Below are 10,606 nucleotides of genomic sequence, written 5' to 3'. Positions count from 1 at the left end.
ATTTTTTTCGTTCACCAGAAAAGAAAAAATGCGCGAATTTTTTATTTGTTATTTATTTGATTCGAAAAAAATGGTAGTTATTTCAATGGAATAACCAACTACACGGTAAAACCTTAACTATATTCCCCTTTTTTGTATTTTATTGAAAAGTATTGACATGCTTAATATTGCTTTGCTATTAGTATTATTATTATTTGTAAACCACTGGCATTCAAGAGAATTTTACATGAACATATGTTAGTTATGTATGCAGATTACATAGATATTGTATAGAGGTGGCTCTAATATAATGTTCCAGTTGTGAGTCGAAATCGAGATCGTTTGTAACCCTACAACATCAATAAATTGCTGTAGGTTTTTTTATACATTGCTGTATAATGGCAGTCAGAAAAACAAAAATTCTACAAAGTTCTTACCTACATTTAACACTTGCAAAAAGGGCTAGGGATATAGGTAACTGAAATTTGTCAAATAAGTGGATGTACCTATTTTAATTACTCCATATCTTGAGGAAATTTCTTTCAATGGACAGTTTCATGTTTATTGACTCCTGTATGTTTAAATTAATTTAAAGTTTTGTTTTCAGATATTCACTTGCTTGAATGCTATTGGAGTCACCTAATCTCAGAAGACCTGGGTGAGAGCAATGGATCGAATTGGCAGCTGTTTGGTATCAAAAGTCCAAAAGCTAGTTCAAGAGGGCTTTGTATTATGTGTTAACTTTGACAACCTTGACTTCAAGATCCTAGCAAATCAGGTTCTCATGAATCACCGTAACACAGATGTGCATTGGATTAACCAGTACATCACCTTTGACCGAGTGCCATCCGCACATCTTGATGATCAGAAACCACTGGTTGATTTGAAAGAACTGCCTCTGACGAAGTACTTACTTAGTCAGGAGGAAGAAAAGAAGTTCAGAAGTAATATCACAGTGTTGGCTGCTAGAGTACTTACAAAGATGGTTCCATGTCAGACAATAATTTGCAGGCTAAATTTACAGTTGAAAGTTACCAATAAACGTTTTTAAGGATTGGGATGGTCTGAGTGAATCCATGAAATAAAGATGATAAAATACAGTGTAACCTTAAAAAGGAACATACTATTAATACTTTAGCAATAAAAACATACAACTAGTCATGTTGTCAGTTTCAAAATGGAGTGTTTTAATAAGCTATTCTATGTCCTCAAAGCATATTGTCTATAGTTACAGCACTCTACTTTTTTAGATGTGCTTGAAGGTGGGAAAAGACAAAAGTAGAAAATTCATTTACAGCATGTAGTATTATAAAAATAAGTCATAACAACATTTTGTTTACAAAATTGATTCACTTACAGAACCTTATATATTATTACTGTTGTCAATGAAAATAACTAAACACAGAAACTAATTAATAAATACTTGCCACTCTACAATGAGATGTGCTTCATCAATTACGACAGCTTTGATTCATATAACGCCTCACTTCTTCGCAATCCAACACTTTTCTCAATTTTCCAACAAATGCCTCTGGCCATAAATTATTCGATACTTTGATTGCTTGATATCGTTGATTTCAATTTCACTTAGCGACTCGGTATTACGGACCATTAGACAGGTGACATTTAAATCATTGAGCTTCACTGTTTGGTCTCGCATTAATGCATTTAGTGGCGAAACAACCAAAAAGCCAGGAGTCAAAAACAAAGGGCAATAACTGGAAAATTAACGACTTGCCAAAGCCTGTCGGTAAAATAACAAGAGTGTCTTTCTTTAGAAGAACAATGTTCCGTATTGCCTCTTTCTGTTCAACACGGAGGAAAATATTTTCCAAACTGAGACCACTAAGCGCCCGTGACAAAGCCGCCATGATAATCGCATACAGTCTATAGACACCTCACGACTGCATACATAAAGACCGGAAGTCCTAGAATCTAGGACTGGAAAATTCTCTGTCCCCTTGTCATCCTCGTACCCAGGGTCTTCGTTCCCTTTGACCCGCGGTCAGGAAACGAGCGACCCTGGAATGTTCCGATTGGAAGTCCGAAAATATCGGACTTCCGGTTGAATTGCGCATGCCTGACCGCTAAAAAGAAAGATGGCGTCTGAAGTGGAGGAAAGATAAAACCTTAGGAGAGATTCTACTGAACGGCAGGCAACTGGAGATCCTTCAGATCATTACTGTTGGAAAGAGATGTTCTGCCTGTCCTGTCAGCCGTTTTCGGCAAGTTCTTGTCTTCCAAATGACCGCATCTTTTGCGGATTTATGGATTGTGTTCGCAGTCACTTGCAGACTTCGATTCTACAAATTTAAACTCATCAACACCATAACACTATAAAGCCACTGGGGAACCTGAAGAATTTTCAACTCATCTTTGCTCACCTCGAAACCCTGGTACAGAAACAAAATCTGTTATATAGAGCTCCTGAAAACGGCAGAATAAGTATTTAAATCAAACGAGGGTTTAAATGTTGCACATTGTGGACGAAACACATATAGATTGCTTTGACTGGCATGGTATGTAAAATGTGGATTGCTATTTTAACAGGCGATATTAAAGTTAGCTATAGTTTTTAATGGTCATACTGTGTATCACAATTTTTAATAGCTGTGTATTTTGGGAAATCCTGTAAATCTGTTTCTATAAATTAAATTGTAAGATTGTTTGAAAACCTAATAATTATATTAACAAAGCAGTGCAGTTTGTCTTATTTAAATTAAAAGGGCTTACTTTGTGTTTTAAGGTCATTGCCCTGAAATAGAACTGAACACAATTTTTTAACCAAACTTCGCCTACTGGTTTATTACTTTAAGGGAACTTAAATTTTGAAATAAAAAAGGGGGGTCACCAGATTCGTTTAGGAGCAGGAAGACCTTGTATATTCCATATAATTCCTTTAAAATTCCTCTGCGAGTATTAGCAAAGTACACGTTTTTAGCGATAATTTATTTTTCAAACACAAGAATTGATCTGTTTTCATTTTACAGAAAGAATTTGATCGCTACACCCAAAAAATGAGAAAAAATTGATAGGTCACCAGACTCGTTTACGAGAAAGCGACAATTTACTTCTCTCGTGGACTAAGCCACATAGAAAAAATCCGCCATTTTGTTTATGTGCGCGCGCTCGCGCGCGCTTATTACGCGTCAAATTCTGCGCAGTAAGGATGCGCAATGCAATACAGGGCAATGACCTTAATTAAATAGGGAAACAAATCCACAAGCATACTGAAACATGTACAACCATTAATAGGCTTAACTTTGGTCCAAAAGGTGTGAAAACTGCTGTAAAAGACAAATTTATTTCAATAATATTTTTATTATTTTGATATTATTGTTTGTACTTCTTATTGGGGTAACTCCTACATGGCCGAGTCAAACTAAGCATTGATGCACCCATTCAACTAAATTTCTAAATTGTTTCGTTACAAGCTGGACACCCTTGGGACCAGCTCTAGCTTTTGACCTTAGACATAGTTTTTTAAATTCCCTGGTAAGACTTAATTTCCCTGACCAAGAAAATTTCAGCCATCCTTTCCACCTATCACAAAGATAGCATGTTTCTTTTCTTTCCTTTTTGTTTTGTTTCATTTGTTGTTGACAAGTCAAACTGTCAAAATTGAAGTTGACTAAGGATAAATTTAGGGTGGCAGGGTAGCCTAATAATTAAGGAGCTGGACTCCAGATTGAGCGGTCTAGGTTCAAGCACTGGCCACTGCATTGTATTCTTGGGCAAGGCACTTTACTCTTGTAGTGGCTTTCTCCACCCGGGTGTATAAATGAGTACCAGCGAATTTACTGCTGGAGGTAACCCTGCGATGGATTAGAATCCCATCCAGGGGGGTAGAAGAAATATTATTAGTCGCTTTGTGCTACAGAAACCAGGAAAAGCTCTGGCCTGATCAGCCACTAGGCTTGAATGTAGATTTTATCTAAGGATAAATTTCCCAGACTTTTCTTTGTAATATCAGTTTTCTCTAATTCTGATAACAATTCCCCAACTTTTCTAAGACATTATTTTTCCAGCCATATCATATGCTGAAAACCTCTCCTGAGCTGTGGCAACCTTGTTATATAAATATCTGCCTTATACAGCAGATTCACAGATAATCATAATGGAAGAGGGGTGGAAATTTTGTGCCCTTTGGGGCTTTTTTTTTTAACCATAAGGGACCTGGGGCCTTCTCTAGATCCAGTGTGGCCTTTGGCATCAGATTAGACTTCATAGATATTGGGCTGTTTGTTTTTATATGTGTCATTAAAAAGGTACTTTCAGGAGGCAGGGAGGACTGGGAGCCAGGGGGGATGGAAAGAAGTATTTTATCAGCAGTCCCTGAACCAGGAGTTAATATTGAGTTAATATTGTGCACTCCAAAAATACTTGTGGAGGCATTTTTAAAAAGCCAAATGGCAACATACATGTAAAATGGGAATTTACAGTGGAATCCTCTACACCTTATCTATGGTATCTGAGCAACATAATAATTTACAATACTTGAAGTGCATCCTTACAATATTTAAATCTCGGTTTCTCCACAATAAATATAAGGGAATTTTGCCCCACTTTTATTGGATGTTACTATTGAAATGACCTTCCTTTATCTATACATAACTTGCTAACCAGAAAACATTTTAAAAAGCATACTACCAGTATTCCAGATTGAAGTGGAATTTAGCAGTGTTGTAGCCTGTGAATACAGCCGACTCTCACGCTCCGATCCGTTTGCTGCGTTTGGAGCGCAGCAAAAGTTTTTTTTTTTTTGTGGAGGGACGAATACTCGAGAACCCAGAGAAAAATCCTTGGAGCAAGGACCTAGCCTGCGTATACAGCCACCTCTCATGCAGCAAGCAGATCAGAGTGTGAGAGGCGGCTGTATTCGCAGGCTAGCAAGGACCAGAGCCAACAACAAACCCACATATAAGGCTTGGTGTGGGAATCGAACCCGGGTAACATTGGTGGAGGATGAGCACTCTCACCACTGATTCGAACATGAACTTGGAGTAAACTAAAATTATGTGACCTCAGTCATAAGTAGCTTAAGAATGGTATCTCAGGTCTCTGAAACTAAACTGGAAGTGTTAGTAAAAAGGCATTTTCCTATGGGGATCCAGAGTGGAGGGGTATACTTGATACCCCCACATAAAGCTAACAAGGGGTGTCACCCCCCTGGGGGGGCACTCCCATACATGAGCTATATAGGTATGTGCCGCTGTGAAGGGTATGGTTTTCAAGCAGTTTAGTCTGGGATAGGGTATAGAAATCAGAGAGTTTTGGTCTGGAAAAGGGTAGCATTTGCCGGGAAACTGATCGGTGGTATGACAAAATGAGTCCAGAATAGGAATAGAAACTCAGAAGAGAAAGAGGATTTCCTAAACGTTAATAAAAACATCGCGGCATCATTGTTGAAAGATGGTTCTCCATTAAAACACTGATAGTGATACAGTTCTAAAAAAAATGCAAGTCTGGGATAGGGTAGGAATTTTCGGTATATCTGGTCTAGTATAGGATTGCAAAAATCAGCTGAAAATGGTCTAGTATAGGGTAAGGCCTTCAAATTCCCAGAGGCACACCCCCACCCAAAAATATACAGGGTGCCCCCCCCCCCCACCCAATAGGGTATAGTTCTTTAACCTAATTGAACATCATAAATAGGGTACTGGGAATTTCAACATCACATTGTCATAAGCACCAGGGTACAAAGGTATTTTTTTTAAACATTTTCTGCAGTTATTCCCTTGGATTCAACACAAACAAAAATACTGATTGTCTGACAGGCATCAGAGAAATATCATAGTGTCCTTTCATTTTCAATGATGCTCAAAATATCAAAATTTAAAGAAAGGTAAAATAACGAATTAATGTTTCCTAATGAAAGGTGTTACCAAGAGGGTCACTTACAATGTAAGTTAAAGGATTTTGACTGCCTGGCAGTGTCGTGTCGAGCTAGCTGACCAATCCAGTAATTTTATATAACTGATTATGTAAACTCAGTTTTCATTGTGATTTGCAAGGTTGTAGAGAAAAATGTACGTTCACACAGCAAATGCTAAAAATAACATTGAACAATATTCGATACCATTCGCTCTGTAAATAAAATTACGTCCATAAAACTTTAAATAAATACTACGGCCAGGTACGGCATAGAAACCTACCGCTGGATATATAATAAATTTGTGAAGATCAGATCAAAATCTCAGTCCACAGTTTTGGGTTGCGGCTACAGTTGATTAATATTCCCCATGTCAGGACAAGTAATTTGGGCACTCCTTCTTCTAGCAGCTCGGTTGCAGCAACCGATGAAGCAGGTTATAACGGCCTCGCCGTCGAAGAGATTACATAAACTCTCACGCGTGCAGTCTGCGATCCTAGGCCTGTCGGCTCGAAAGCACGAAATATAATTTATGATTCATCTACCTTCTCCTAAGCCTCTCCAGTAGAATTAAAACTGATTCGTTACTGGTTTTTGTTCTGTTAAGATCAATCGAATGTTTTCTTAAATCGTTGCAGCATCTACAGAAGATTTGGAGTTCACCACTTCTCTTGTGTTCTTTCCGCCATATTGGAAATCTGGTTTACTTCCGGTGATTGCCATTGTCTTTCGAAAACCAATCAACATCGGCCCTCCAGCGGAAGTTTCGTTAATGTCTGTTACGCTACGCAACGAGCGGGGTTTGGCCTAACCTGCGATCAGGCGTTCTTTTTTCTTTTTACGAAAGCGAGAGGGAAAAAAGAACGCCTGATACATTTATTTAACCGGCCGCCAGCCGCCCCCTAATTTAAATAAACTAATGTGTCGTCGAACTGTCAAACCACTCTTTGTAGGTGGCGGCAAATTCGAGACTCGGATTTCCACAAGGCGTGAAAAACGTCTGGAGAAAAATTGTACATATGTACAGCCTTCGCCGTGTTGAGATAAAAATGCTTTTAGTAGCAAGGTGAGATGGCGCTTGTGAACATATTTTTATCAGTTGTACTGGATGCCGTCACTTTATTTCAGCTTACACACACACAAAAAGGAATTCACCGACAAGAGCTGTTTTACGGCAGATAGGATCGGTCGCTTTTGTAAACATTCCAACATCTCTGGGATATTGTTTTCGAAGAACAACAAAAACATCTTCACGGAACCAAAATTATTACGCATTGTCGCTCACTCTATTTGTTCTGCCTTCAGAGAGTTACACTTGATATCTGTTAGGGCTTCAGCTAACGTAGAAAAGAACTCGTCCTCGCAGTAAACGTGACTCGTCCTTGCCATTACCAGCTTCTGACCGGAAGTCTCGTTGAAATACGACAACCAATCAGTCCACACCGCTCCATTGAGTATTGTTTCTCGACCAATCAGACAAAAAACCAGAATCTGGCTTTTTTACATGACTTTCGACAAGCAAATGTATCATGCCCTCCTTCCCCCGCAGCAGTAGTAGGGAGGGAGGGTTTGATTTCAGGTTAGGTTTGGCCGGGAATGCAAAGGGACGAGGCACCAGCGGAGTAGCCCCCGAAGCGAAGGCGGGGACCCGACTGAGAGGTAGGTGCTTGGACGGTTGCTATGGAAACCGACTCCACAGCGAGGCCCTTTGCATAAGTCACACTGGCCGAAGCCAGTGGAGAAAGGACGCAGGAAAAGGGGGTCTATATGGGAGGGTGGGAGACGGAAAACTAACTACTTGCAGCGAGGGAGCAAACTGCGAATGTACGCGTCAGCGAAAAGACAGCGCGCGAAAGACGTGGTGCGCGAGGGCGAGGCTGAGCCAGGTCGAGGTTACGCTACACGCCATTAACTTATGCCAATCAAAGCTTGACTCCAATTAATGTCTGTTACGCTACGCAACGAGCGGGGTTTGGCCGGGAATGCAAAGGGACGAGGCACCAGCGGAGTAGCCCCCGAAGCGAAGGCGGGGACCCGACTGAGAGGTAGGTGCTTGGACGGTTGCTATGGAAACCGACTCCAAACTGACGAACCGAAGGAGAGGAAGGCTCCAAGCAGCACAAAAGGGGTAGGACCTGGTGCCCGGGACTTGCATTCCCCGCGGAGCGAGAGCGCGCAACGGAAACGCAAGTAGAATCGGCGACAGAGGCGGGCGTAAGATAACAACAACTTTAATGGTATTCCGAGGCGACGACAGCAGCCACGGCGGCCGGACACGCTGCCGAGCTGCCTGGTGAAGTCTTTGAGTGATCCTGATTGTAGCGATAAGCAGCCGCCGGCTGTCACTCGTCACAGCGGCGCGTGCGAGTGTTCGTAGCTGCAGCGTTTATCAGTGCGGCGTTGATCACTACGGAGCGTGTGAGACCAGTGTTCGTAACTGGGGGGTGTGGGAGGGCGGTAATCATCACTACAAGTACGGCATGTGCGAGTCCGGTATTCGTGCTGCGGCGTTTACGAGAACAGCATTCGTTAATGCAGCGCATGCGAATCCCGTGTTTGTGACTGCGACGACTACCAGTGCAGTGAACAACACTGCAGCCGCCCTGGTGTTCGCAACTGCGGCGGAGAGCGGTAGTCGACATTACAGCGTGCGAGTCCAGAGTGCGTAGCTGCGATATTCGAGTGCAGTAGTCCTCACCGTAGCGTCTGCGAGACCATTGTAATTAAGTGCAGTGTTTGCGACCGCGGCGATGATCAGTCTGCGAATCTAGTGAAGGTGACGAGCGGAGCGTCTGTGCAAATGAAGTCCATTTTCGTAGCGCGAGCACCTAGGAGTCTCGATTACGTGACCAAAGCGTCTGCAAGTTCCGCTTAAGTGACAGGAGCGTCTGCCAAGCCACTAAGCTGCGACTCCGACTGCGAAAGGTCGTGTTCGTGACGCGTGCGCCTATTGAACTGGACACCAGCATCGCTGAGTCCTGTGTTCGTGACGGTGGTGACTGCGAGACGAGATCTTGACAGCAGCGTTTGTGAGTCGTGTGTCCGTGACAAGCGCATCTGCAAACGCGAGTGTTTTCTACGAGTCCTGTTTGTAACAAGAGCGTCTGAGAGTCTGGCGCACTCGACGCGAGCGTTTGCGAGCCCTGTATTGTGACAAAAGCGCCCGCGAGTCGAGTGCACGTGACTGCAGCGACTACGACTCCGACAAGAAACAACTGCAGTTGCGAGTCTTGTGTGGTAATTCTGCGGACGTGATGGGAGCGCCGTGATCGCGGGTCTTGTGTACGTGACAAGGGCGACTATGAGCCCTGTGGTACGCGAGTAGTACGTGACTACGTGACAGTAGCGACTGCAAGGCCTGTGGGTCCTGTGTTCGAATCTCCGCGCCTGAGAGTCCAGTGAGCGGGACGTCAGCGTCGGAGAGTCCCGCGTAGACGACAGGAGAGATTGCCTGTGCTAAATTTGTGACCAGTGCATTTGCAAGTGTTGCGCTCGTTGGGGGCGTATTTGCGAGGGGCCGAGATCGTAACGGGAGCGACTGAGAGCCCAGCGTACGTGACAGTTACGTGTGCTAGTCCTGTGTTTGTGAGAGGCGTTTGCGAGTCCTGTGCTCGTAAAAGGAGCGTTTGCAAGTTAGGTGTGCGACCACAGCATCTGAGAGACAAACGTACGATAACGTAAGTTTGCGAGTCCCGTGTTCGTAATAGATGGGTGTGCACCTGTGTTCGTGACGGGAGCGACTGCGGGTCCTTTGTACGCGAAAGGAGCGTTTTTGAGTTCTGTGTTGGCTAAGGTTGTGTCTGTGACTCCTGCGTACGCGACAGCAAGCAAGTACAGTAGAAGTGTTCGAATCAGCATCTGAGAGTTCTGTGTGCGTGCCAACCTCGTGCTCATTACTAGAGCGCTTGTGAGTTCGGTGCTCTGAGAGGCCAACGTAGGAGATAGGAGCAAGGTCGAGATCCGTGCTCGGAATGGGAGCGTCTGAAAGACCGACGTACGCGACGGGGACGATTGTGTGACCTGTGTTCGTGACATGAGCGTTTGCGAATCCTGTGAGCCACAGAGAAGCGTTTGCGAGACTTATGTTCGTGACAGGAGCGTGTGCGAGACCTGGATTCGTGACTGGAGCAGGTGCGAATCCTGTGTGCTGGACAGGAGCGGGTGCGAGTCCTGTTTTCGTGACAGGAGCGTTTGCGACAGCTGTGGCTGAGAGTTTTGTGTATGCGAAGGGAGCGTACTGGAGTCCTGTGGTGGAGCCAGCAGCATCTCGGAGTCCAGTAAAAAAGGGAGGAACGTCTGAAAGTCCTGTGTGGGAGACGGCATCGTCTACGAGACAGCGTACGTGATGTGTTCGAAACGGGAGCGGCAGTTTACTTGCCGGGAGTGATTAAGCGACCTCTGTACGTGACAGGAGCGTTGCGAGACCTGTGCTCGTGACAGGAGCGTTTGCGAGTCCTGTGCCCCCACGAGAGTGTTTTCGAGTCCTGTGCCTGTGACAGGAGCTTTAGTGAGTCCTGTGCTCGTGACAGGAGCGTTTGAGAGTCCTGTGCTCGAGGCTGGAGCGATTGCGAGTCCTGTGCTCGAGACTGGAGCGTTTGCGAGTCCTGTGCTCGTGACAGGAGCGTTTGAGAGTCCTGTGCTCGAGGCTGGAGCGATTGCGAGTCCTGTGCTCGAGACTGGAGCGTTTGCGAGTCCTGTGCTCGTGACAGGAGCGTTTGAGAGTCCTGTGCTCGAGGCTGGAGCGATTGCGAGTCC

This window comes from Oculina patagonica, chromosome 1, assembly GCF_052425735.1.
Source record: "Oculina patagonica isolate OP01 chromosome 1, crgOcupat, whole genome shotgun sequence".
Taxonomy (NCBI): Eukaryota; Metazoa; Cnidaria; class Anthozoa; order Scleractinia; family Oculinidae; genus Oculina; species Oculina patagonica.
Note: the sequence above shows the minus strand (reverse complement) of the source record.